The sequence below is a fragment of the Sphaerodactylus townsendi genome, linkage group LG02, assembly GCF_021028975.2.
Source record: "Sphaerodactylus townsendi isolate TG3544 linkage group LG02, MPM_Stown_v2.3, whole genome shotgun sequence".
Classification (NCBI taxonomy): Eukaryota; Metazoa; Chordata; class Lepidosauria; order Squamata; family Sphaerodactylidae; genus Sphaerodactylus; species Sphaerodactylus townsendi.
This window is the reverse complement of record NC_059426.1, coordinates 51,775,421-51,802,257: the sequence shown is the minus strand read 5'-3', so window position 1 is coordinate 51,802,257 and position 26,837 is coordinate 51,775,421. Positions and strand designations below refer to the sequence as shown.

Below are 26,837 nucleotides of genomic sequence, written 5' to 3'. Positions count from 1 at the left end.
GCAAAACTGGTATCCAGTTCTGCAAATGAGGGGAGCATCCCTTTGTGGATGGGAGAACTCTCCCTATCTTCACAGACACATTGCTGCCCCTCCCCTTGCAAAGCTGAGATCCTTCCTTACAAATTATGTGTGTGTGCCTATGCAGATGGGAACAGCTCTTCCCATCTTCATAGGCACCCTGCTTCCTCCACTTCATAAAGCCTGGATCCAGCTTTGCAAACAACAGTTTTCTAGAGCCAGTTGTATTTTTTTCACTCAGTGAGCTTATTGCTAGAAGTGAATAAAAGCCTCAGATGACTATTGGTATCAACCACACATAGGAGTCATGCAAATAAAAATTGGCATTTATGCTTTCTATCTCCAACTTAAAGGATCCTTGTTGGGTGCAGCAAGTTTTCATAGACTGCTGAAAATTGTCTCTGTGGCATGTGAGTAGGGTTGCAACTGGCAGGAGAACTGTGGAGTGGGGGGGGGGAAGGGTTTGATGCCAGCTGTGGTGTCACATCACTTTTGGCAGCTCTAGAAGTTGCTGGATATTCTATTGTTTTTCCAGAGAGTTTCTAATGGTTCACTTCTGGACTGTTGTTTTATTTACTGGAAGCCAATGGGATGCCACAGTTGGCACTGCTGTGAGTGGCAAGGAGCAGAGGATCCCCCACTCTGATCAGGGGTTTGGAGAGCCTACATGAGAACCATTGTGTACATCAACTCACCAAACAGATTGGACCTCTCCACATGTCTGCACACAGTCACAACATTTTTATGGAGGTAGCTGGCAGTGGCATAGAAATAGGGGAATGGGGACAATCAGCCTAGTGACCTGTTAATCATAAAATAGCTTATTATGTGAGATAACCACCTCTTGGAAAGGAAACACTTCCAAGCAATGTTCAGTTACTGACTTTGCCTTGACATGGAATCTTAAAATGAGGGGTGGGGGTGGAAGGGGGGATAAAAGAAGTACAATCACCTGGGAAATTTCATTTCCACTATATCCAAAGCTTGCTATCTTCACTCCATTTCTAATTGAATATTTTTATTTCTATGGGTCCCTTAGGAAGTTATTATCAGATAACTTACAAAGTCCCTTAGGAACTTATCATCAGACTGGGCTATTTTATTTCACTGAGGCCAGTCATAATACAGTAGCCAACTCAAAATATTGCATATTAATAAGAAAATAATATTTTACTGCAAGTATTTGAATGATTATATTTCATCATTATTTTTCTCCAATCTGTTCTCAAATCTTATACACAAGGATCAAATAGTTTTCTAAAATATCAATAGTTAGGTCGACTGCTTTGTTAATTTCCTCTTTCCTTTCTGTATTACCTCTTTTACAAAATACTACTTGGATTTGTCAGACAGAATTTACTCTTTGTAAAACCATGATGACTAGGATTCTGTCAGCTCATATTTCTCCAGATGTTTTGTGATCTCATGCCTTATTAATGTCTCAGGGAACTTGCCTACCACTAAGGCCAAGGCTAACTGGTCTATAATTTGTTGTCTCTTGCCACTCTAAATGGCTCCCTGGCTGACAAGCTGGCCCCAGCAGCAAGTTCAGCCAGAGTGAACTATTCATGTATAAGTAAATATTCCAATAGCTGCTCACAAGTTGGGTTCAGAGGGATCTTGTGTTTCCTTCCAACAGCCGTGATGCCTGAAATGGTGTCTGTAATCTAATGATCCTGTGCAAATTGTACCCAAGAACCAGCGTAAACACTCAAAACCTGGTGCAAAGAAATCTCCTTGGTCAGCCCCTGCATCTCTACAGCTGGCATAAAAGCTGACCCTGAGAGAGCTAAATGGAACATTTACTTCGGTTAGTACACCAGTGAGGGCAATGGTGGACAGCCTTGATACCAGGGGAGTAAACATGCTTTGGAAACTTCAGAATGTGCTTGGGAACTTCACAAGATGGCGAAGAGACAGAAAATCCATTTAACATGGTAGACAGGAGGAGAATCAAAACTAGAAGGGGAGAAGGGGGGAGATGAAATTGGGTAGGAAAAATAAGATATCTCCTGGGCTGCATTCCACAAAGTCAAGTAAAAGATGTCGTCAAGACAATGTGTGGGGAAAAGTCTTTTAAACAAGATGCCCTGAGCAAAAATAAAACATCCTGAGGACGTTTTGGGGAAAAATCTGCACAAACTTCCCTTTAACATCCTCAAGATGTTTTATTTGTGCTATGCAGAATGGACCAATCTCTGTTGTACCATGACAATAGGGACCAAGAATCCTGTGGGTTTGCCCAGCATATGTCCATAATAAAGGCTGGCCATAACAGATCTACTCTAGTGAGTACAGGATCACAATACAGATGCAGTGGCACATGCTTGCTGGCATTTCTTCCTTTTATATTGCCACATGGAATCTGTTGCTAATGTTAGAGTATTTGGCATCTATGTATGTTTAAGTTTTGTAGGAGCAATACCACTGGCATCCTTGGGTTAATGCTGAGCAGCTGCCTAATTGGAGTGACCTTTACCAGCTGCTTAATTGGGGCTTGGCTTCTACATTCTTTCTACCTGCTACTCCTGCTACCTCTCTCTCTATTCATGCACATAACTGTGTATGATTCTTCTTCGTAATATTGCTGAGTATGTTTTATGCTAGTGCTTGTGCACTCAAGTTTTTTTACTGCTTTCTTTTGTATATATGTTTTCTAGCCTGCTTTATCTTTTTAAACTCTATATAAAAAGAATTAACTTCCTTAACAACTCTGCTGCGTGTATTATTCAACTCTGCTAAGGATAGGTTATGTGAGCAGACCTTCTATCAGGTTTTTCACCCAGGTTCTATCAGCTAAGCACACTGCCCTGAAGTAGGTTCCACTGAAACAAATGGAGCTTATTTGAACAATAATCTGTTTAGTCAGACAGGACAGCACTGCATTCATTACAAAGCCAACTTCAGCAGAATAAACAATAACTGTCCCGCAGCAATAATAATTTTTATCCTAAATTTTAATTATATTGAAAAAAATTCTCTTCTTAAGCTACTTAACATTTCCAAATGGGTATTTAATATTTCTACTAATGTTTGCTTATATAAAGAAAGTTCAACAAGTCTTGCTACAACTTGGCTGCAGGCTAATTAAGCCTGCAGTTTGTAGATGCAGAAGCAGAGATGTATGTACCCAGCTTTAAATCTCATATTCAGCTTTAAACCATTAAGTATGAAGTGGGTTAATATGTTTGCTTTTAACTTTCATTTATTAATATTTGCACAATGAATGAAATAATCAAAACAACAGAAGTAATTGTATTAGGCTTTTAATGCATAAGCTAAATTCACTAGGAAGATATGTGCTCAAATCTCTGGCAAGTTCTCCTGAATATCCTTACTGCCATGAACGGAAGTCATGCAAAGGTACTTTCTTGCACAATTTCTATTCTCTTTGTTAGGCCTATGCACAAGAAATTAACAAAAAAAATCCCACCAAGAAAACGTATTTAATGTATTTCCAATATTTATTTTTTCCATTTATTTAAATGCTCTGACCTGGACAACATCTGTTCTTCTCTTGCCTTGAAAATCCTACAGGGGAGCCATAAGTTGGCTGCAACTTGTCAGAACTTTCCAGATGAAAAATATACCATAACAATAAATAATAAACGTAAAAATGAAAATGTTACACTAGGCATAAATCATATATATTACTAAGTCTTTAAATTAGAAATAATATTCCAAATGCTCACAAGTTCGGTTATTTACATCTCACCTTATTTCCTTGGACTCAAGTCAACTAACATTGTAACAACATGTTGCAAGGATTACAACAGAGAAATCCTGCAACCTAACTGGTTTAATCATTTTTGTTCTAGCCAGATGCCTCTGAAGGTGAAGGAGAGACCTTGGCAAGGTCTGATTTTTCCAGGAATGACTACATCTGATATAGCAGTCTATGATGGTGGAAAGCATTACTACTTATATACATCACCTGTTAGCTAGGGACAAAAATGAAGCAAAGTACCCTCAAGCATGTAACACTACAGAGGTAGTTCTAAGATGTTATATAAACATTACTCCTAATCCATGGCGTTTCCATTTTGCCTTGGTTGAGTTTCAGTTTGCTCATAGTCATCCATTATCTTTCTTTTCTTTTCTTTTTTGCCAGGTTTAGCAGTTCCATTGTTTGGTTTAGCAGTTCCATTGTTTTTTGGAATTAGATGGCAGCTCACCTGAAATCTCTAGATTATAACTGCAAGAAGTTTTATGGATAAATAATAGCCCATTATGCACAAGGTGTCTGCTGCACAGCAGGCAAATGCCTCTCACAGCAAGATTTCTTGTATGGATGTATTTCCCTGAGCCCCGCATTTAGTTTCCATTCTCCCTGTGCCAAGTGACACCACTTTAAGCACAACTAATTTGCTTTGCTGCCAAAATGGGGAGATTTTTCATTGATTAAAGCCTTGCCCCAGACATCTTTCCTCCACCCACCATTAGCCCCTCACACTCCCATGCACACGTCTCCTCTTCTCCCTTTTCCGATTTGTTATTACTTCAATTTTTGTTATTTATTATATCAAATATCAATAGAGAATCACTGCATAATCACTGTAAACCTCCAAATGGTGGATCAGTCATTTTCCTCATGTTCCAAATGGTGGATCAGTCATTTTCCTCATGCTCTTGCTTTCAGACCTGTTGCAGATAGCAGCAGGCTGGTGGAGGGGAGGGGTTGTCTGTAGGATGAAATAGGAATGTTCGGCTAACCATTTAATAACAAGACTCTATCTTCTCCCATGGCATCAGCAGCAGGCAGAGAGAGAGAGAGAGAGAGAGAGAGAGAGAGAGAGGTCCCTTCTTCAGCAGAGTGTAATCCAAAGAATTGCTTTGTCTCTTTCTTTTTTTTGGGGGGGAGTTATTTTTGGAAAGGGGCTACCATATTGATATAACTACAATCACAGGTATATTGATACAACTGCAATTTAAAGGGCTTGAACAAGGTTTTTTATCTTGCCACTACTAGGTGTGATGAGATCTGTGCCTTTAAGGGGAAGTTGATGGGTGGAGTTAGGAAAACCAGAAAAGGCAGAGGCCCGTTAAGACATCAGCAAGCAAGCTGCAGAGTAGGCAGTGAATGCCTCCTCGCATGTAAACAGAGAAACACAAGGAGATCCCCACAACCCCACCGCGGTGCTAAGAGACCTGAGGTACGTATTCCATGCATAATGTGCCAAAGAGTTTATTACTTACAGTAGAATGAACAAAAACTTTTCTGTCCCATTATATATGGGGCAATTTTTGGATGGTTGCTGCATGTGTAAAAGAGTACAGTAGACTTTTAGACTGGTTCTACACATACTTGTTCCAGTAAGTTCCACTAAATTCAATGAGATGTATTTCCAAGTTAGCCTGAGAGCTGCAATCCAGCCATATCAATCCCCCAGGCTTATAGACAACTCTCTTGCATGACTTCAGTGGGATCTGGATTGCATCCACTGATTAATACAAGATTGGAAGAAAAGATATGGCTTAATTTTCTAGCAGTGTTGCCAGCTCTGAGCTTTCAATAATGGTACATCTGGTTTCACTGATCATTGTTACAAGAAGGATTGGTTTCCCACTTAGTTTTTGAATACCTGTGATATTATATTCATTTTGTTGTGTGCAAATTGCAGCTCATTCCAAAGAATATAGTCCAGAGTTGGTCAGAAAACAGATTCCACATTCCACAAGATATTCTGAACTAGTGGTAACCTTTCTTCTTAAAGTCCAGAGTTCAGAATTACAGCTTTTTAAAATGTAGGTCCTAAGTTAATATTTCTTTTGGGTGACACAGATATCTATTTTCAAATCACCAGTGGTTCATCCAAGTGAAATATTTGACAGTGCATTTTTCCAGACAGCATATTTGTTAGCAGATAAAGGCCAGATTTGATATGATTTTTTTAGTGTGCAGCAGAGATTGGCATTATTATGTACATCTGAAGGGGTAAGGTCTGAGATTTAAAGGATGATATCCCACAAAATTATTAACAGGTATAGTTGGTTTCTGTGGTCTGGAAGCAAAGTCTTATATATTTGATTATAGATTTCCAAATGCTATGTAAATGTTAAATGTTGTTTTTCCAGAGACTCCAACATGGTGACTTACTTTAGACATAATACAAAACCACAGTTTAATTAAACTGATTGTGTCATCCTGTGCTCTGAAAGTCTCTTTTGAAACAGTGTACTCAGTTTAGAGAACGAGGCTTGAGAGCATCAATAGATCCCAGCAGTCAGGAGCTGTAACTGGACCCAAGAAATTGGAGTTGGCACACTGTCTTGTGTCTAGGGGACCAGTTGATTCAGCAAGGCAAGCACTTCCAAGCCTCAAGCTAAAGAGTTGGGGAGGTAATCAGGCTCAGCTGCACTTCTGGCAGTGGTTGAGCTCTGTGGCCGTGCTGTGGCCAAGCTCCTGCGAAGAATGATAATTCTTATTCTCTGTGCAGCCAATCAAGAACTTTGCTTCATTTGCGCTACATAGGCCCAAGCCTTCTGACATTGATGTTGATGCAGAGTGGAAGTGATCCTGGGGTGGGGGGGGCAGGCTTATGCCCTGTCCAGTGCTGCCCTGGTGACTATTTCAGGGGGTTGTGGTACAGTCCTTCCTCTTAGGACTCCAAGCCTGAGTCACTGAGCTGGTCAGTGAGAAGTCATGTCATATGCTTAGTGTGATTGTCTAAACACAGCTCCTTCCACTAACTATGGTTAGATACAGTCCACCAAACCAGAATATGAAGCTATGGTTAAATAAGTATAATGATGTTAGATCTACAAATGCAGATATCTTAGCTGAATCCTGGTTTATTCTCGATATAGTTCAGTGGTGGTGAACTATGGCACGGGTGAGAGAGGTGGCACTCAGAGCCCTCTCTGTAGGCACGCGCGCACAGAGTTCGTCATGTAGGGGGAGAGGAAAATCACCTCCCCACAAACACACATATCTAGGCTGGCCTTGCTTCTGAGTAAACCCTCCTTGGGTCATAATTCACCCATTCGAAGCATTGCATGGTTGCTTCACCAAGCTTACTCCTGAGTAACGCACGCCTGGGAGCAAACCATTTTTCCTAAACTAAAACCTCAGTATTCAGGTTAAATTGCCATGTTGGCACTTTGCGATAAATAAGTGGGTTTTGGGTTGCAATTTGGGCACACGGTCTCGAAAAGGTTCGCCATCACTGATATAGTTGGTAACGTTCAGACTGGACTACAGTGATGCTCTCTTTGTGGGAAAAACTTTTAAGACTTGAGAAACTTCAGTTTGTTCAAAATTCAGCAGTGATGATGCTAATTGGGGCTCACCATCATGAACATGTCAAGCCAGTATTTCATGGACTTTCATTCAGGCTTTATGTTTTAAGAATAATTGCCTCAGTCCAAAGTACTTGAAGGATCGCCTTCACCCGTTGCTGCTGATACTATTAATATCATTTAGAAGAACTTTGCTATAAGAACCTATAATATCACAAATACTTTTAGGGGGACATGCAGTGGTGGGATCCAAAAATTTTAGTAACAGGTTCGCATGGTGGTGGGATTCAAACAGTGGCGTAGCGCCAATGGGGCTGGGCAGGGCACGACGGGGGCATGGCTGGGCATTCCGGGGGTGGGGCATTAATAATTTCTCTGTTACTGTAAAAAACTCTTCCTGTAAAAAAAAAAGTTCCTAATTTCCAGCTGGTATCTTTCTGTCCATCATTTAAACTCATTCTAGCAAGTCCTATCGTCTACTGCCAACGGAAACAACTACTTCTCCTCTAATCGACTGCCTGTCAAATACTTAACACTTTCAAATACTTAGTTTTGTTTCTAGAAATCCAAAGAAGGACACTTTCCTTAAACAAAGAACTTTACCGTATTTCTAAAACATGTTTTTAAAACAGCCCAACAGGGAGAATTATCCCGTTTTCTACCTTCGCTAACCAGCCACATAGGAAACAACAGGACTTTATGATTTTTGGACCTAATGGAATTTCTAACGGAAAAGCAGACCCAATTAGTAACCTCCTCTCGGCACACACAAATAATTAGTAACCCACTCTCGGGAACTGGTGAGAACCTGCTGGATCCCACCTCTGGGGACATGCCTCCAAACTGTGAAATTCCCTAGTAGGAATGCCAGTCTCCAAGTGGGATCTGGGATTCCCCAGAATTACAGTTCATCTCCAGACTACAGACATCAGTTCCTCTGGGGAAAATAATGCTTTGGGTGACAAACAATATGGCATTGTATGCCACTGAGGTTTCTGTCCTTCCCAGGCTCCACCCCAAATCTCCACAAATTTCCCAACCTCGATCTGACAGTCCTATTTACCCCCTCTGCCATTGGCCAGCAAGGACCCAAGAATCCTATTTCCCAGACAAGCTTAACAGAATTGATTGAAGACTTATCTATTCCAAAGGGCATTTGAGGCATTTATCACTGACTTTTAGAATTGTTTTACTTATTGTTCTCATGATTTTTATGGTTGTATTTTTAATCTGTTTTGTGGTCTATTTTGGGCATGAAGCATATACATTTGGTATACATTCATTAATAATAGTTTTAAGGTGGACTGGACAGAGATTTAGGGTGTATGATAAGCTAGTAAATTACCATTAGTAAGTTAGGGTTAAGGATAATAGAGAATGATTTGAAAAACTCCACTGTAAAAGAAACTGGTGAAGCATTCAACAGTGTGTGAATAAATAGCACTTTGGGCCCAGTTACTGATTACAGTCCTCTTATGACTACTGTGCTACATATGAGAAAAGGAATAACAAGCAGACTACATATGTAGTAATGTATTTTCCCCTTTCCCCCACTATGTGTAAAAAAATCCAACAATATTAATATAAACTCAGACACCAAGAATGAATAGAAGTTGGTGTGCAGTTCCTGTATTAGATCAGTTTTCTGTACATAAATACAATGTTCTGTTATGTTATACTGTTGGAGGACAAATATTATGAACATATTTTCTAAGTATTGAAATTTAGTAACTCCTCCTGAATGTATTGTTTTCCCTGCACATATTGTAATGTTTTGTAGCTTATAGAGATATTTACCTGCCTCCAGTTTATACAAATTTCAGAAGAGCCAGTATAAAAAAGTGCTGCTTTTTTTTGTATGCACCTTCATGTGCTGGTGGCATTTTTAATTTAACACAATTCACAGCTCTCCTTTTGATAATCCATTTCCACCATGTTATCTATTCCTCACACAGAGTAAGAATTTAATAGATTTGTTTTTGTTATTCTGAATATACTTTGAATTTTTATTAGTAACAAACACTGCATAAAATGTGTTGTAGAAAGCAGTCTGAGACAATGGATGTCCTTAATACAAAGCATATTAGTACTCACAACTCTAAAAATGTTTCATATCCACAAGGACAGATAAACCGAAAGTGAGTGGATGTGATAACTTAATTTAAATTATTTACTTCTTATCCCCTTTAACCATACCATTACACTCAAAACCAACTATCAACTACATGCTTAAAGTCAGGATTCTATGCTACTTTAATACAGAGCCAAAAATAGTAACTTTTTCAAAACCTTTTTCATTAATATTCTATATAAAGCAAATTTAAATAACTGTAGTTAATAATAATAACAGAATTAATTCCATGACTTTTGCCTATCCATGACTTTGCCTATAAGAACCCCTTTGTGAAGGTGACAATCAATACTCATTGGGTTGAATGAGTAATGGAGTAAGACGAAAAATATATTGCTTTCCTCTATTGTTGAAGCCCTTTATGCTACCTGAAAGTCAAGAGAGAGTTGTCAGACACTCAAAAGTTGACATACATTCTAGGATACAATATGGAGGGTTCTAGCTGGAAAGGGAAATCATTAAATGCTTATTTATTTGTTTTCTAACCTGCCTTTCTTCCCAATGGGAATCCAAACCAGCTTTACATTGTATCCTACGCTGGGAAATAGGTTAGGCTGAGAGAGTGCAACTGATCCAACATCCCCCTTCAAGCTTGATATGTTTTGCCACGGACACATATATCATTTGTACATGGTTTTTGAGAATAACTGCTCTTTGTTATAAACAGAAAATAAAGTTATAAGATTTGGTTATGAGTAAACCCTGATGAAATCAATTGATACGTCATAGCAGCAGAAAACTTCACAATGGGTATGCTGTATATCTTTTTTTTAAAAAATCTGCATTTTAAATGTTAAGAAGTAGTTTTTGAATTAACCTAATACTATTGTTGGGAAGGAAGGTAGCATGGCCCAATCACGAGATCATATCTCAGAAACAGTATCACATCCAGTATCACATCAGTACTTCGTTGGGAGACCAAGTTCCAACTTGGAAGGTTGTGCCAAGAAAGACAATGGGAAATTCTCTGTGCTTCTCACTTGTCTTGAAAGCCACTTGCTGAGGTCACCATAAGTCAGTTGTTATTTGACAGCACTTACATAATATTATTATTATTAGTTACCTCCTTACTACCGAAATATATATTTCAATTTATATTGTATGTGATGCTTACTAAAAGGTATTTTAACATAATCACAGTCAAGGACAGACCACAGTGATATATCCTGAGTCAAATAAATCGCAAAGACAGAGAAGAAGATTTTGCTCAAAATGTAGAATGCAATGATAGGCAAATATGAGGAACAATATTCTTACATACTGCCTTTAAATAATCAGAGGATCCTTGCAGTAAACCATCCACTAGCTGTACAGTCATCTGTGTTCAAGTGGTTGGTGGACTGTGGAAAGGAATAACCATATGTCAGAGGAATGGCCTGTCCATTACTTGTAAAGTCAGAACTTTTTGCACATTAAACATTTCACCAGTAAATTCTAACATTCTTCACCTTGATTTATAACTGACAGACTCAGCCGGTAATCTTGGCTAATTCAAACCATTCTGCAATCAGAAGCTCAGTGTAAATAATGGCTTTACAATTGTTTAAACTAATAATTTCAAAGCACAAAAAATAGTTTCTGGTCTTGCTTCATCAATATAACTTTTTAAACAGAGCAGAGCAGGGTCAACCACCACAAGTATGTTTGCTTTAAAGGAGGAAATTCCAGATTAGAAATACATAACTCACAGAACCATATTTCATGTGATAGGATCTGACAATTAGCACATTCCCATATGTGCAAATGCATTAGCTGGCTAATATAATGGTATTCCCATTTTATAAAATATGATCAGAATTTCAAATGTGTGGTATCATAGCTGTTGCTTCGTGGAAATAAGGGTAAGCATGTTGACTAATAAGCAAAGCTGCTGACAGTATTTTGTTTGCATCTAGAAAGTGGTAGCTATTGCAAAGCCCTGGTTCTTACATAATATAGAGCCTTCTTATGATCATGGAGAAGTGGACGCTGGTGGATTCTGAACAGGCCAAATGTAACGGATGTAGGACATTATATAAACTGTTTTGGGAGCGGACTTCACACATGTACCGTTTCCTCTTTTTTTTTTTACACATGTACCGTTTCCAAAATGAGTTTGGCCCATATTCCCTTCAACCTGGGGTTTTTGAAAATCACTAACCTAGTGATCCTTTTGCACAATCCCAGCTTGGAGGTGCTCCCGCATCAACACAACAGGAGGAGACGCTTTATTTCTCTCCCTTCCACCTGCTCACTGTTTTCCACCTTCCACCTGTTTGCACAATCCACTGTCAGGGAGAATCCACCTGTCACTCTATGCAGGTTACCCAGCAGGTTGGGGGCAGATTCTCTGAGTGCTGAACAGTTTACAAAGCATGTTTTCTCTCCCTGGCACTGAGTGACCAATCTACAGCAACTGTTTGTTATTACCAGGCCATTGCAGGGAGGTCCCTTTCCCTTTGTGTGTGTTGCACATGCACAGCTATACCGGTGCAGCCAATCAGATTATGGGACAATCAGCATGGCTGTGGGGGTTCATTTTTCTGTATGCCTGTGCAGCTACGCATGTGTTGCAGGAAATTTTTAAAAAGAGAAGTATCGCCATGCGAAGGCATGAAAGCAACCCTTATTGTTTCCATGGGTTCCAATTGCTGCCTGAACAGGTAAAGGGCACACATGTGAACGGGAAAAAATAAAATGGGTTCCTTTATAATGACTGCAACCCATTATATATGCTGCGTAGAGTCCACCCCTCTCTCCTCTGTTGTAAACAGCACAGTATAATCCAGTAGTTCTTGAGATCCAGGGCCTATGCACAAATTCTTGATTACTGAGGGGGCTGGAAAATGCATAAGCAGGGCATTAGGTAATTGCGTATTAATATGGAGGCTCCAATTAGATGTTATATCTTCATGGGTAAGGTAAGGGTCATACCATTTCTCTACCTGTGAGTGCCTCAGGCAAAGTATAAACCAGGTTAAAATAGTAATTTAGAAATGGGCTGGATTCATATAAGAATCACATTTCCATGAAAAATACTGTGATTTCAAATCTTCCCAACCAGGGCTAAATTAAAGGACAAGGTGGTCTTATGCTGGACGAAATTCCTACAGTCTTCTAACCCATGAATTATGCTTTTCCTTTGCAGTATTTATACATAAAGGCACATATAAATCTTCTGTTAAACATATTCTCCTAATCCTCTTCTGTCTCTTAAATCATCTTCTCAATAGCATTCTTCTCTCCATGGTAGTTGAGCTACAGTTATTCCTGTTTTCTCACCAGTTCTCTTTCCTGCAACATAAGAATTGATTCTTGCCATACTCTCAAGTGGCAATGACTTAATAAAGGCCCAAATGTAAGATGATTAAAATCTTCATTCTGTGAGGATACTTACAACATAGCAATCATCCTTTTTTCTGTGTATGCAATACTCTGACCCTTTCCGCACAGACCCTTTAAAAAGTTTTGAGGAAATAAAACATTTTTTCTGTAGAGTTCCGCAACATTTTTACCCCAAAACATTTTATTTCCAGCCAGAAAATGTTTTAAATGCATCCTGTTTCCAGCAATTATTTTGGTGAAATGTTTTCAAGACATTTTGACTTGCTGCGCAATCTCTTTAAGATGTTTCCCATGCCTCTCTGCAGAGACAGCTTGCCCTGGCTGTCTCTCCTGTTTATTGTCATCAGTTCTGTTTGTTTGTTTTTTAATTTTGGGGTGACAACTACATAGCATCGAGCTGTGGAGCTGTGGAGAATCACAACACAAAGCAATGAAGCATCGAAGCATCAAATGCTTGAAGAAGTTTTAAAAACCTCCGGAAAATGACAAAATAGCAGCCAGAGTCATTTTGAGCAGTTAGTGAGGACAAACAGGGGAGACTGCAAATGTTTTGCAAGTGTTTCGGGGGACTTGTCTGGCTAGATCTGAAACGTGTTCTGTAGGATTTACCTGGAATCCCAAAGATTTGTCTTTAATGACATGAGACATTGCCAGACCCAAACAAGAAGGCCTTGGCCGCTACCAGCTACCATGATCTTTGTTACAAGCCCTATGAATATGCACAGCCATTTTCCTATGGGTCTCTGTGTGCATATGTAACCTCCTTCTGTGGGTTCTGTGGGGCAGAACCTGGAATGAGTTGCAAAGAACCAAATTTAAACAACAAAATGGTTTACTTTTCTTTACAATTAACACTTTTAAAACATCAACATTTAACGTTACAATTCAAGGTCCTGTTCAGGTTGCCTTTTCAAGTCTCTTATTTATAGTCATAGCCTGATATTGCTAAGTCCAAATCTTCTTTTGCAGTTGGCTGGGCCCCTGAAGACTCCTTAAGGGCTCTTGATGTAGCCCAGGTTGCACATGATGAAATCTCCAGGAGAACTCTCAACCATTACAAACCACAAAAGAAAACCCTTAAAACAATAAACTCCAACATTTAAGCAACACAGCAAAACAAACAACCACCTTCCCAGTAGTCTCTAAATAATATTGCAAATTACCTCCTAATAAGGTGTTAAGGGCTTTATAGGAAATCATAGGTCCCAGTTCAATTCCTCATGGTTCTCCTGTAAAGAGCTCTGAGTTCTGCAGCATCTCTGTTTCCTTCAGATTCCACTCTCTTTCTAATCAACCCATTCTGGGCTAACCCATTCTAAGTAATGGGGGTTTTACATTCTCCCACCTAAAAAAATTTGCTCGCCCCGACAGTAATTATACTGCAAACTCTTTGGAACCATCATTGCACAGTGATTTCCCTGAGATTCCTCTGTACTTGGAGGAACCACATTTGGTGCATCTGGAATGCAGAACATTGTCTCTTCCTTCTTGCAAGGATTTAAACTGTTCCAAACTTAGCTGCACTGGAAGTTTGCAAACTTTCCAGCAAATGTTGCATTCAAACCAATTAGTTTGGTAGTTGGGATGGGATTGCAACTGAATCCCTTCCTTCATGGTAACTTCCAAAGACCAGTAAGTTTCAAATTAACACAGCAACATCTCTTTGAACTTCTACATCACATAAACAAAAACAATTGTATGGGGGATCAAACCTCACAACTTGTGTGTACACTTCCCATTGCAAGCAATTTATATTTGCAATCTCACTTCCAAGCCCCTGAACGCTGGTTGGGCATTTCATTTGTAACCCTCCCTTCAGGGTTCTGTGGGGTAGAACCTGGAACAGCTTGCAAAGAACCAACCCTAAAACAACAAAAATGGCTTTACTCTTCTTTACAATTAACAATTTCTGAAAACATCAACATTTAACTGCTACAATTCAAGGTCCTGTTCAGTAGTTGCCTTTTTCAAGTCCTTCTATTTTACAGTCTACTGATATTACGCCAAGTCCCAAAATCTTCTTCGTAAGTTGGCTGGCTCCCAGCACTCCTAAGGCTTGATGAACAGGTTGCAACATGACATAGTCTCCCAGGAGAACTCTCAACGACATTACAACCACAAAAGAAAACCCTGAAACAATAAACTCCAACATTTACAACACAGCAAAAACAACAACTACCTTCCCAGTAGTTCCCAACAACAGTGTGCAAAATTACCTTTAACACAGGCGTGCTGGCGGTTTATAGTCTCAAGGTCCCAGTCTGGTACCCCTTGTCTTCCAAAGAGCCTCGAGTCTCTGCAGCATTCTGCTTCCCTTCAGACTCCACCCCTTTCTGGGTCAACCCATTCTGGGCCAACCCATTCTGGGCATGGGGGTTACACATACATTGGGTTGGTTCCAGCCAGTTTTTCTACTCAGTCTCACACAGTTCCCCTCCTAACTGCAGCCCCTGCACCTCATGGCTTTTTCCCTATGCAGATCCCGTGATCCATGGCATAGTCTCTGTCTCTCTCTGTCTCTCTCTGCTGGTCAGAGAATACTTTTTTTATCTATTTAACCAGCAGAAAAGCTCCTTGGATTCAACCCATTATGAAATAAGCTGCCAATAAATTCAGTTGTGAGTGGATAAGGAAACCATTATTAACTCTGATACCAGTATTTTTAGGAGGGTGAATCCCACAAAAATTAAAGCAGAATACAAATGTTTGGAAGTCTTCACACGTAAAAGGTCCTTTGTAAATATCTACTTGTTTGATCACCTATGATGTGTATGTTTTACCTCCAGTCAACCAGGCAGCATAACATTCTAGATGTAGGCCACAAATAATTGTTAAAGCATGTGTGGCATGCAAGCTGGAGACAACATTGGTGTCTTAATGACTATTGTGAACTTGAGCCTTGTAGCGAAATGGACAAGAGCTTTGATTCTGTGACCCTGATAATACAGTCCTGTGCCTAGCAGCATTGCCTCGAAGTGATGTAACCCATTCTGTTACTAAATGTGAATCCAAAGCTGATTGTTGCACCTATATTAATCTGTGGCTTTAAGAGGAAAATTAGCTACCATCACATATTCTGCAATTCCATTTAGATGATTTATGTGGCTAATGTCCTGGCATCCACCCCAAGCATAAATCAGCCAATGTATAAAAATCCTTGGCAAGAGGAAAGGTAAGATTTATGTACAGCTCTGCTCACTAGTCACACAGCCTTTTAACAGTAGAAGATGTTCTCTAATCCATTTTAGAGACATCAACTTTCTCCTTTCAGGGTTTAAAAAATATAGCTCCATTTATTAAAACTCTATTCTCATTAATCTTCTAAGTGTGCCTCAGAAATGCTTCACAATGCATGCATTGCCAAACAACATTAAAACAACAGCCCCATTCAAATACAGCCAAACATAAATATAGCTTTCAAAGCACAAAAATTAGTTAATACATATTTTTGATATCTGCTTCAGGGCAGTAACAAATTCTGAAAAGAGAATATGAATCTACTGCACACAGATAACTTGCTAATTAGATGTCTGTAGACTCTGGGGCTTTTTGTGAATGGTGAGACCACTACAGTCATGAGGACTCTTACTTGAGACGAACACTGATGGAAGCTTCAAGCTTGGGAACAAACATGCACAGGATCAAGTTATAAGAAACTTTATGAAGTTATATGATGTGGGGATTGAACTACTTGGTCGGTGGTGTTTCCTTCTTTTGAACAGAGTTTACTGTTTGATTTTATACGTTGTTATCTTCTTTTTGAAAGCACAGAATTCCTGTCTAGTGACGGAAAGGGCATGTTTCATGAATGCAGATTATGCATTGGATTTCTGCACACAGGGGAAGTGGAAGGAACTGGAGTTATTTGAGTCCTGAAAATTGGGTACTGTAGTATGAAATGGCCACCCCCCCCCCCCCCCCCCCCCGGGCACAGGATAATGTGCCCCTTGCTCTTTTGTTCAAGAGTTGCAGGATTAATTTCAGCCCACTTGTATACTTGTCTTAATGTAGACCAAAAAACTTCACAGAGTTAAACATAATTTTTCTTAGGTGGATTCTGCTAGCCTCTCTCTGTGTAAATGTCATTGTGTTTTTTATAATAACAGACTTGTGTTTCATGGCTCTAGCTGGTGCTTTTATTTTTCACAAGGGAAATTACACAAGAATGATGATAAATTGTCTAATAATTGTTCTTATAGAAATCCAAAGCTGAGCAGAATGGACATTTTTAAATTGGAAGATGGGAGTTGGGGATTAATGGGCAAAGGGGCTGCATTTTCAAAAAAGACTGTCTGGAATGTTAGCATTGGTGTTACTCTAAGCAGGGAGTCTCCACTTTGGTTGGGGGAATTAGATGAATACAGAGGGGTGGGGTGGGGGGTAACTTGGATCAATAATCTATGTATGCCAGGATAGTCCTGGGTGAAAACTGCCAAATGAGCAGGCAGCTACATAATTAAAATGAGTTTTGATTGAAGAATTAAGTAATAAAAACAAGAAATATATCTCAAGCAATGAGCATGTACACACACACAAAGCACACAAGAGCTGAATAAGAAAAAAAATTAAGTAGGGTTTCAGGAATGGGCAACAGATATTAGTCTTGAAGGGATGTTCAGGGAAAGCAGTACTGAAGAGGGAAATGACCAGCATTTCCAGGAACAAAATGAAGAGCCCACACACAAGTGGGAGTGCATGCATGAATCAAGACTAAAGGACCGAAATTTTATACCCCAAAAGGAGTCCTGAGGCAGTAGAAGGAGGAGGAGGAGGAAGGAGGAGGAAGAAGATGAGTTTGGATTTATATCCCCCCTTTCTCTCCTGTAAGGAGACTCAAAGGGGCTTACAATCTCCTTGCCCTCCCCCCCTCACAACAAACACCCTGTGAGGTAGGTGGGGCTGAGAAAGCTCCAAAAAGCTGTGACTAGCCCAAGGTCACCCAGCTGGCTTGTGTGGGAGTGCACAGGATAATCTGAATTCCCCAGATAAGCCTCCACAGCTCAGGCAGCAGAGCGGGGAATCAAACCTGGTTCCTCCAGATTAGAATGCACCTGCTTTTAACCACTGAGGTAAGCTGCCAGGAAATTCAGAGGCAAATAATTGATGGTTTTTCCAAGGTTCCAACAATAAGATAGGAGAGGCTTGATTGAGTCGTCAGGACCCAAGAGAATGCTCAGGCTATTCTCAAGAATATTAATTGATGGCTGGGGTGGATGTAGATGGAGTACATGATGGTCTTGGAGCACTGATTGGATCACCTTAGGTGACACAGTAGAGATTAGCTAGCCCCATTGTCCAGCCAGGCACACCTCAGGACCAGGGGGAAAGTTCAGCAGTCAACCACCTTTCTGTCCAAGCTTGACACACTGAACTGAACTGAAACCTTTAATGCAGTGGTGGGATTCAGCAGGTTTGCACCACTTTGGTGCTTGTAAACAACTAGTTCAATTATTTGAATTCACCACTCCTTTAATGGCATTCAGATAGCAACAATAATGCATGCTTTCAAAAAAGTTAAGAAGCATCCATTTAGTGGGAAACAAGGTCTTGCTCTCCCCCATGCCTTCGTGGCTCCTCTTAGCAAGAGGAGAGGTCTGACTGCTCACACTGGCTTCCTCCTTTCAAGCAAGTTACCAAATGGTGAGACTATTTATAGTGTAACCATATTGCACTGTGAAGACTTGTGCTGCAGCTAAGATCCACAATTACTTTTGTTATAATAAAAGGTAATGCTAAGCTCTCTGTCAATGCTATGCTTATGCAGAGTGGGAGTTTGCCAGCATAGCATATTACGAATGCACAGTCCTCATGATGCACCTGATAAATGTAATTGGTATATTGTAAGGGCAATGAGTGGATTTTTCATTCAGGTACTGCCTGCATTCACACAAACCAAGACCCTAGAAAATAATCAAAAGTTGATTATCCTCAAAAGTTGAACCAGCAATCTAAGCCCACTGAAATCAGTATTAAAACGTTAACCATTTAAAAATGTTCTTTCCATGTCAGTCTTTCCTTGCTACTGGATACAGCTGCTAGGAATGAGAAACTGTATGCTGAGCAGAAAAAGGAGCTACTGCCATGAACCAGAATACAAACTTGTTCTTATTGGGCTGAGAACTTGACACCACCACAGAAGGAGACAGTAGAGACATTTCCTGGAACCCCTTTTGATGTGCAAGTGGGGCTCCAAGATGCCAAAACTAACTCATCAAGGGATACAGCCTTGCCTTTTGACTCAGGCTAGGACCTATATCCCAGAGCTGACTCCAGCATCTGAACTGCCCCCCAACAGACCCTTCAGGCCTCACAAAGCCAAGAACCACCCTGTCCCTGCCGGAGTACTGATTGCAGTAACCAGAATTGCATCACTTATGGTAGTTGCCTATTCCTTGCATCTCTACCTTCTTTTAGGATTACTTAAGGCCCAAGTTCACCATCAGTCTTTGCTGGAGGAACATTTAAGTGATAATACTCTCAGTGTTAGTGCCTTGACCAGGACAGACATGTGAAAAGGAGAAGTTTTTTTCTGAAAATGGAAGAACAAGAAGACTTTCATGAAAAGTCATTATCTTAAAACAATAGAGCTGCTTACAGTAATCAGAAGATCAAGGGAACATGCAGAAACCCAAAATGGAACCTGCACAGTGTTTCAGACCTGTAGTCAGCAAAAACATGGGTAGTCCGACCTGTAGTCAGCAAACACATGTGATTTGAAAGGATTGAAAAAGTGTGAAGAAATATGGTGTTCCCTAGCTAGAAAATTATGCCGGAATCTTTATTTTCTAGTTAAAATATTTTATTAACTTTATTAACTAGAGGACTACTTTGCAGAAAGCCTTTTGCTTGCTTTCCTGAAACTCCTCTGCTTGATAACCATAAATGCTCCATTTTTCTCTGTTAGGTTATCCAGTGGTGGTGAACCTTTGACACTCCAGATGTTATGGACTACAATTCCCATCAGCCCCTACCAGCATGGCCAATTGGCCATACTGGCAGGGGCTGATGGGAATTGTAGTCCATAACATCTGGAGTGCCAAAGGTTTGCCACCATGGGTCTTCTCACCTATCTCTTAAAAGGAACCTTATCCTCACATCTTCCCCATTTCCCACCATACCCAACAATAACAAATAATGGGAAGAAAATGATATACAATTAAGCATGATTTTTTTTAAAAAGATATTTTGACCATGTTCTGTCATGTTGATCTTCTTTGGACTTGTTCACTCTGTGACTGACTTTTAAGCTTTTGCTTTACAGGAGCATCTCATTCCACTTGTAGATCCCTTGCATTTTGAACAGGTTGGTGTGGTATTGTGTCACATTCTTCCTTGTTTCTTGGGAAGAGTTGCAGATCCTATCTATTCCTCTCTTCCAGTGTTGCTACGAGGTATAATTTGGAGCATCTTCCTTAACAACTGTTGCTGTGCTATGACATCCTGAATGAGTACTCAAGTCATCTGGCTGCAAATCTTTTGAACGCTTTTCATAAGAGTGTATTTGCTTCCTTTTCATCTGTTCTTTCCATTCATGCACTTCTGAGCATCCAGCATCTTCTGTTTCTAGTATGCAGAGCAATCTTGTTCCAAAATGCCCTTCCAAATAACGTTTCAGCTGGAGCTTTTCCATGCACCAATGGAGATGCCCTATAATTTAACAAAGTCAAATATGGATCAATACCAGTCTCCTGTGTTTTACTGAGTAATGACTTAACAATTTATACTCCACTTTCAATGAGGTCAATAGATTGTAGATATCTGAGGCTTGAAGTAATGTGTTATATACTCTGGTAAAGTTCTTGAATTCATGGCATGCAAATTGGGAGGGAGGCATTATTAGTATTAACCTCTGTTAAATAAGGTGAACATAGACTTCACTTTTCCCAGTGACATGGTATCTGTACATAAAGCAGTCTTTAGATCCAGGGGTCCCCACATTTTTGAGCCTGTGTGCATCTTTGGAACTTGGACATAGGGTGGTGAACACAACCACAAAATGGCCCTTTTAGTATTGAATAGAGTACATTCTTTTATTTATTTATTTATTTTAGATTTTTATACTGTTCCTCCCCTACTGGGCTCAGGGTGATTTCTAACAAACAAGTACAAACCATTATTCTGTCCAATAAATACAATAAAGTAAAATTCAGAGCTAAAGACCACATATTACCATAACCATGTATCTAAAGTTCGTTGATGGTGATAAAATCTAATTTCCAACAAAATTAACCAACAGATCAAGAAAAAAAGGGGGGAAGGGGGAGGCAACTGTTGTTGCCTCAACCATATGCCTGGTGGAACAACTCCATCTTCTGGACCTGCAGAACTGCATCAGGTCCCACAGGGTCCTAGTCTCACTAGACAGAGCATTACACCGGGCTGGTGCCGGGGCCAAGAAAGCCCTGGCCCTGGTTGAGGCAAGCCATACTTCCCTTGGGCCAGGGACCACAAGTAAGTTTTTGCTCGATGAACAGAGCATACTTCGGGAACATAATGTGAGAGACAATCCTGAAGGTACATTGGGACCAAACTATTTAGGACTTTGTACATCAGTACTAAAAACTTGTACCTGATCTGGTACTCTACCTGGAGCTAATGCAGCTGGAAGAGCACAGATTGATGCCTTGCTTTCTTGTATAAATATATATATATATATACCTCAAAAGCCTCATTGTTAGTTGGTATACAATGCTCTTCAAGCTTGTTTATCACAGTATCATATTTAGACTTCTCATGTGCAGTTAGTGAAAAGGTATTAAACAAATCAACAACTTGGGGCTCAGCAGCTTTCAGAGACAGGTCTTCCTTCATCTCAACTGGCTTCTCTGTAGAGCTGTTGGTTCCTATGAATAAGTCAAACAGCTGCTTGAATCTTCTACCACTGTGTGCACCCTTATTTAGAGATCCAACATATCTGGAACTCAGCTGTACTCTGCTTTCAGTTCATTTTTTCCATATTCACAACTATTTTGTAAATATGCACCCCACTCCTGGCACCATGTGGTGTTTTCCAGTTGGTAAATTATGCAATAATCTTTATTCTATGATGAACAATACTTTATTTACATTATTGAGAGGACTCCATTTGTGAAAAGCCTGTTTGCTTGCTTCTCTGCTCAGCTCTTAAAGGAACCTTAACTTCACAAGTGTCAGTATGGTTTCTTGAAATATTAACCCGAAGGAGGAGGAGGAGGAGGAGGAGGAGGAGGAGGAGGAGGAGGAGGAGGAGGATGAGTTTGGATTTATATTCCCACCTTTTTGTAAGGGGACTCAAGGTGGCTTACAAACTCCTTTCCCTTCCTCTCCCCACAGACACCTTGTGAGGTAGGTGGGGCTGAGAGAGTTCCAGTGACTAGCCCAGGGGTAGGGAACCTGCGGCTCTCCAGATGTTCAGGAACTACAATTCCCGCTCCAGCCTCTCTGTCAGCATGGGCCAATTGGCCATGCTGGTAAGCTGATGGGAATTGTAGTTCCTGGGCTATCTGAGAGCCGCAGGATTCCCTACCCCTGGACAAGCCTCCAAGATCACCCAGTAGGAATGTAGGAGTATGGAAACACATCTGGTGCACCAGATAAGCCTCTGCCACTCAGGTGGAGGAGTGGGGAATCAAACCCAGTTCTCCAGATTAGAATTCACCTGCTCTTAACAAGTACACCACACTGCTCTTAACCTGCTCTTAACCACTACACCATGCTGGATCACAAAGCCTAGATAACTCAAATTATCACAGATGACTAAAATGATCATTACTCTAGAAGTCAATCAATAAAGACAAATTAGAATAAATCGTGAAGAATCAAAGAATCCATTTGCAGTTGGTAAGAAGGTTCCTAAATGCAGTTGGTAAGGAGGCTCCAAGATGCATTTCCAGAGTTAAAGGTTGTTTCTTTCCTCTTTCATACTTTGCCCCTTTAACCAGCCTTTGTCATCTTGCTAATTATAAGATTGACTTAATTTTTCTTTAAAGCTGAAATATCTCCATATGTAATCAGGTTGGAATGCCAGGTGTTCCGAATGACTAGATTTACTACGGAAAGGGGAGAAGAATGGGCAGCCGTGATTTAGTTTACTTTAACACCCTTGTGCTGCACAGGCATATATTTCCTCTCATGTACTTTTATTAGTAGAACAGAAACACCTAACATCTCCCCAATTGTTTCCTTACCACTCTCATCTTCCATTCCCTAAAAATCAGAGGCAAAGTAATTGTTCACACAGGTGGCAAGATTGTATTTCAAGATTTAAAAAAAAAAATAAGGAGAGAATAGGCATCACCACACAGAATTCTGTTTGAGGTACAGCAGACTTCATTTATCACTAAATGTCTGTCTGGCTCTGCTGCCCTTCCTAAAAGTGTACTGTACAATAACCATTAGTGCATTTGCATTTAGAAAGATTTTTTACTGCATTTCCATTTTTTATTTTCCATGAAAATGCTGTATTTGCCACAGTGTACACGTGTGGGGGATTGTGCCTCTCCCTATCAACATGGTTTTGGTTAAGCCCAACGTTTCTGCAAAAATAAGTCTGGCATCATGCCATAGAGTGTTCTGCCCCATTTCCCTCACTCTTGCTTCAATTTACTTCTATTCATAGTAGGGATGCCAGCCTCCAGGTGGGACCTGGAAATCCCCTAGAGTTTCAGCTCGTCTGCAAACTACAGAAATCCATTCCACTGGAGAAAATGGCTGCTTCGAAGAGTGGACTCTATGGCATTGTACCCCATCGAGGTACCTGTCCTCTCTAGGCTCTATTCCCAAATACCCAGGAGTTTTCCAATATATATCTGGCAACTATATCTCACACAATTCCCTTTGTGTCTGGGGGGGGGGGGGGGGGACCTGGCAATAGGAACAGTCCCTTGATTTCTGTGGATTTCTTCACTTCCTCACTATCCACGCCCTGTACCACATGGATTTGAGCCCTCTAGTACAAAACCAAAGGTCGCTGTGTGAACCAACAGCAACTTCAATCAACAGCAACAAATAATGGGGCAATCTCAGGCTGTTTAGGGAGCTCCAGACAGCGAGCCATGATGCTTTGCAGCGATGGAAGACACTTGTATCTTAAAAACAAACAAAAAACAAAGTTAGGCTTTTTAATGAGAAAGGTTGCTGGCTCATACGCTGAATGGCTCAAGAAGGAACTTAAGGAACTGCCTGATCCCCTATGCCAGATTTTGACAACTGAGATAATCTATAGGTTCCTGTTCAAAATGCTGCTGCTATTGTTAGTTAAATAGGTGTTTACAAAAGGTAGTGTCTTTGCTGTTGTGTCTTCTGTCACTTGCAGCTTTGCAGCCATCTGCCTGGGGATGAAGCTGATATGTTGTAGGCACCTGGCAAATAGAAACACTTCTTTCACTCAGGCCTTTCCTTCCATGTTGGGTCTCTTGCTTGGTCCCATTGTATGGCACTGACATTTTATTAATTAATATAATTAATATATATTAATTAAGATGGCGTCCGTGTCGGAGCTCGGCAGCGGAGCTCCGCTACTTACAGGTTTCTAAAATATCACTTGGAATTTAACTTGAGAGCACTTGTTCTATCCACCTATCGACCTATATGGTGAAAAGCGCCCAGCATTAGAAACAATATTAGAAGCCAAAAGCCTTAAAGCGTCCACAGGACTATAATATGAGCCTGTCTCCTACCGTGCTTTTTTGTTTTTTCTATCTATTGGTTTCAGCGCGTCTGCTAAGTGGCGGTTGGGCACCCATTGCTGAGGCGGCTGCCTCGAGGGCCACATTAACAACAGGGGTGTTGGTGATAAAGATTCCCCAACCCCAAATGGGCCTCCGGAGCCCCTGAGGAGGTGCGGCAGGCGAAGAGCCGGGAACAGCGGGCCGGCGGGCAGGACCCAGCGGCGGGCTGGAGCGCCGAGGGCGACCCGCGACTGCGGCAGGGGTGGCCGAGGTGTTGTTGGGAGGCGTCGGTGTTGAGATGGGTGGCAGGGGCCCCCCCCCTGAGCCAGCTCAGCCCCTAGAGTCCCCTGGAAGAGTGCAGTGAGCGGCTAAAATTTTAGGCCGGGAGCCCACGTCTTGCTTGGCCGGAGGCGATAGCACTAGTGGGCCGGAGGCGGCCGGCTCTGGAGCAGAGATTTGAAGAAAATCGACCCGGTGCGAGAGACCTGACGATGGCTCAGTTGAGCCTGATTGTGGTGGGACCTCCTGGTCACGGAGACATGTGACTAGCAGTTTCTCTGCAGTCCAACACTATTGCTGCCTTTTTTAGTTTTAACATCCAGTTGACTGTAGGCCCGGTGATGATCGGGCAGGAATGCGGCACCTTTGAGATCTGGGAGGAGTGGCCAGTGGCAGTGGTTCTCGACTGTTGTGCACCTGCCCTACTGCTTGCTTCGCTATTATTACATACTCTAACTCCTGCGGCCCTATAATCCTTGGATTCCAGGAGACTAATACGGAGGCTCCACCTAGGTGGTGTGGAGCCCCTAGGTTGGATCCTCCTGTTGTGACTGTAATCCTGTACCTGCAGTGACCACCAGAGGCACAAATTACAGAGAAGTGGTCGATACTCCAGCTCTGTGGTGTTTTAGTGGCAGCTTTGGCTTATGTTGTTTCCCCTATGGAGCCTGGCTATTAGCAGCTGCTGTGGATATATACATGTCGTTGGTGTGAGCATCGGGAAGTCATTTAGTGATATCAATCGGTGTGATCTTAATGCTGATTGATACTTATTGACATCTCTGGCTCTGGTTATGTTCTGTAGTTGGTGAAATTGTAAAGTAGCTAATTGGGGGGTGGATTAGGAAATAATTATTTAATTAATTAGGAATTATTAAGTGTTGACTGTATTGTTGTTCAATTAATTTATTGTGATAGGCTGCTAGATAGATGAGTTAAGTAAGAGGGTGAGCCGAGCCCACTAAAGTGGGAGCTCTCACCAGGAGTTAAGATAAGTCAAGAGACAGTATTAGGGGAAATGGGGGGGAGCCACCCATGGGTCTAGGGATCCCAGTGATGATGGGGCAGAACCAAATATGATGGTAGGCGGTGGCCATATGAGGCCAGGGAGAGATGCAGACATGCTGTACATAAATCCAGTTCTATCGAGGCATGAGTGGTAGGGTTCAGAGGCTACTCTGCTTCGTCACTGGGTGTTGATAAATGCAGGTCCATAAATAATAAGACAGCTGTTCTCCGAAGGGAATATCTGGAGACCAACGAATGGACCTGGCATTACCGAGACCTGGAGTGCGAGGAAGGGAGACCCGTGCAGCCTTGGGGTCTCCCCCGCCAGAACTTCAGCGTGCCTCACGGTCACGAACACAGGGCGGGGGGGGTGAGGGTGTGGCATGTTCATCCGTGTCATGCCTTCAGGGCTGTCCCTGTCCAGAGATCCACTGGTCTTGAATGGCTGGCCTGGAGTGGATGGCCTGGGAGGTTGGCAGTCCCTCCTGGTGTACCCGGTCGCCCTAAGCACCAGGGGACTGCCTGCTGCGGCTGCTGGAGGTGAGGTGGCGGACTGAAGTGCGGTTCCCCAGACTTATTGTCCTGGGGACTTCAGCACGATCCATGTCGTACTACCTAGATGATAATGGCGGCTTCACCAGACCTATGAGTGTCATCCATGGCGGCGCTGGGCCTCTCCTTGGTAAATTCTGGCCCCTCATGAGATACAGGCATACACTTGACTTGGTCTTTGGGTCAGGGATTGATATGGTCATATCCTCTACAGATAGAGTGCCATGGTCTGACCATTATGCCCTGAGGTCGGGTGGGCCGTGCGACATCCTAATGTCACAAGCGACGAGGCGGTTGCCGCCAGCGAGGACTTATGGATCCCTATGGGTTTCCTGAATGCTCGGGACCCTGAACCTTCCGGCACCCTTGATGGCCAGGTGGAAGACTGGAATTCCCGCCTTTCGATGCCATCGAGGTTATTTATACAGCCCTCTAAGCCCCGATCAAACTAGCTCCTTGGTACACTGAGAACTCACAGCGGTATAAACGAGACTCAGACTGACTAGAAGCGAATGTGGAGAAGTCATTGGCCGGAGCAGCCTTGAGAACATCCTTATAGGACGTTATGAAGGCCTATGAGATATGTAGCGAAGGCGAGGACATTCTTCTCCTCCTCTCTTGCATCTGCTAGCTCTCAT

The 26,837-nt window shown here is 41.5% G+C and overlaps 1 long non-coding RNA gene across 1 annotated transcript; it reads right to left on the bottom strand.

The window, feature by feature from the left end:
- Positions 1–213: 213 nt before the first annotated feature.
- On the bottom strand, positions 214–13,616 carry LOC125427344. Its single transcript, XR_007243673.1, has 3 exons — positions 13,534–13,616; positions 8,738–8,739; positions 214–230 (listed from the first exon to the last, which is right to left on the bottom strand). It is a non-coding gene; the product is annotated as an uncharacterized LOC125427344 (long non-coding RNA).
- Positions 13,617–26,837: the final 13,221 nt, after the last annotated feature.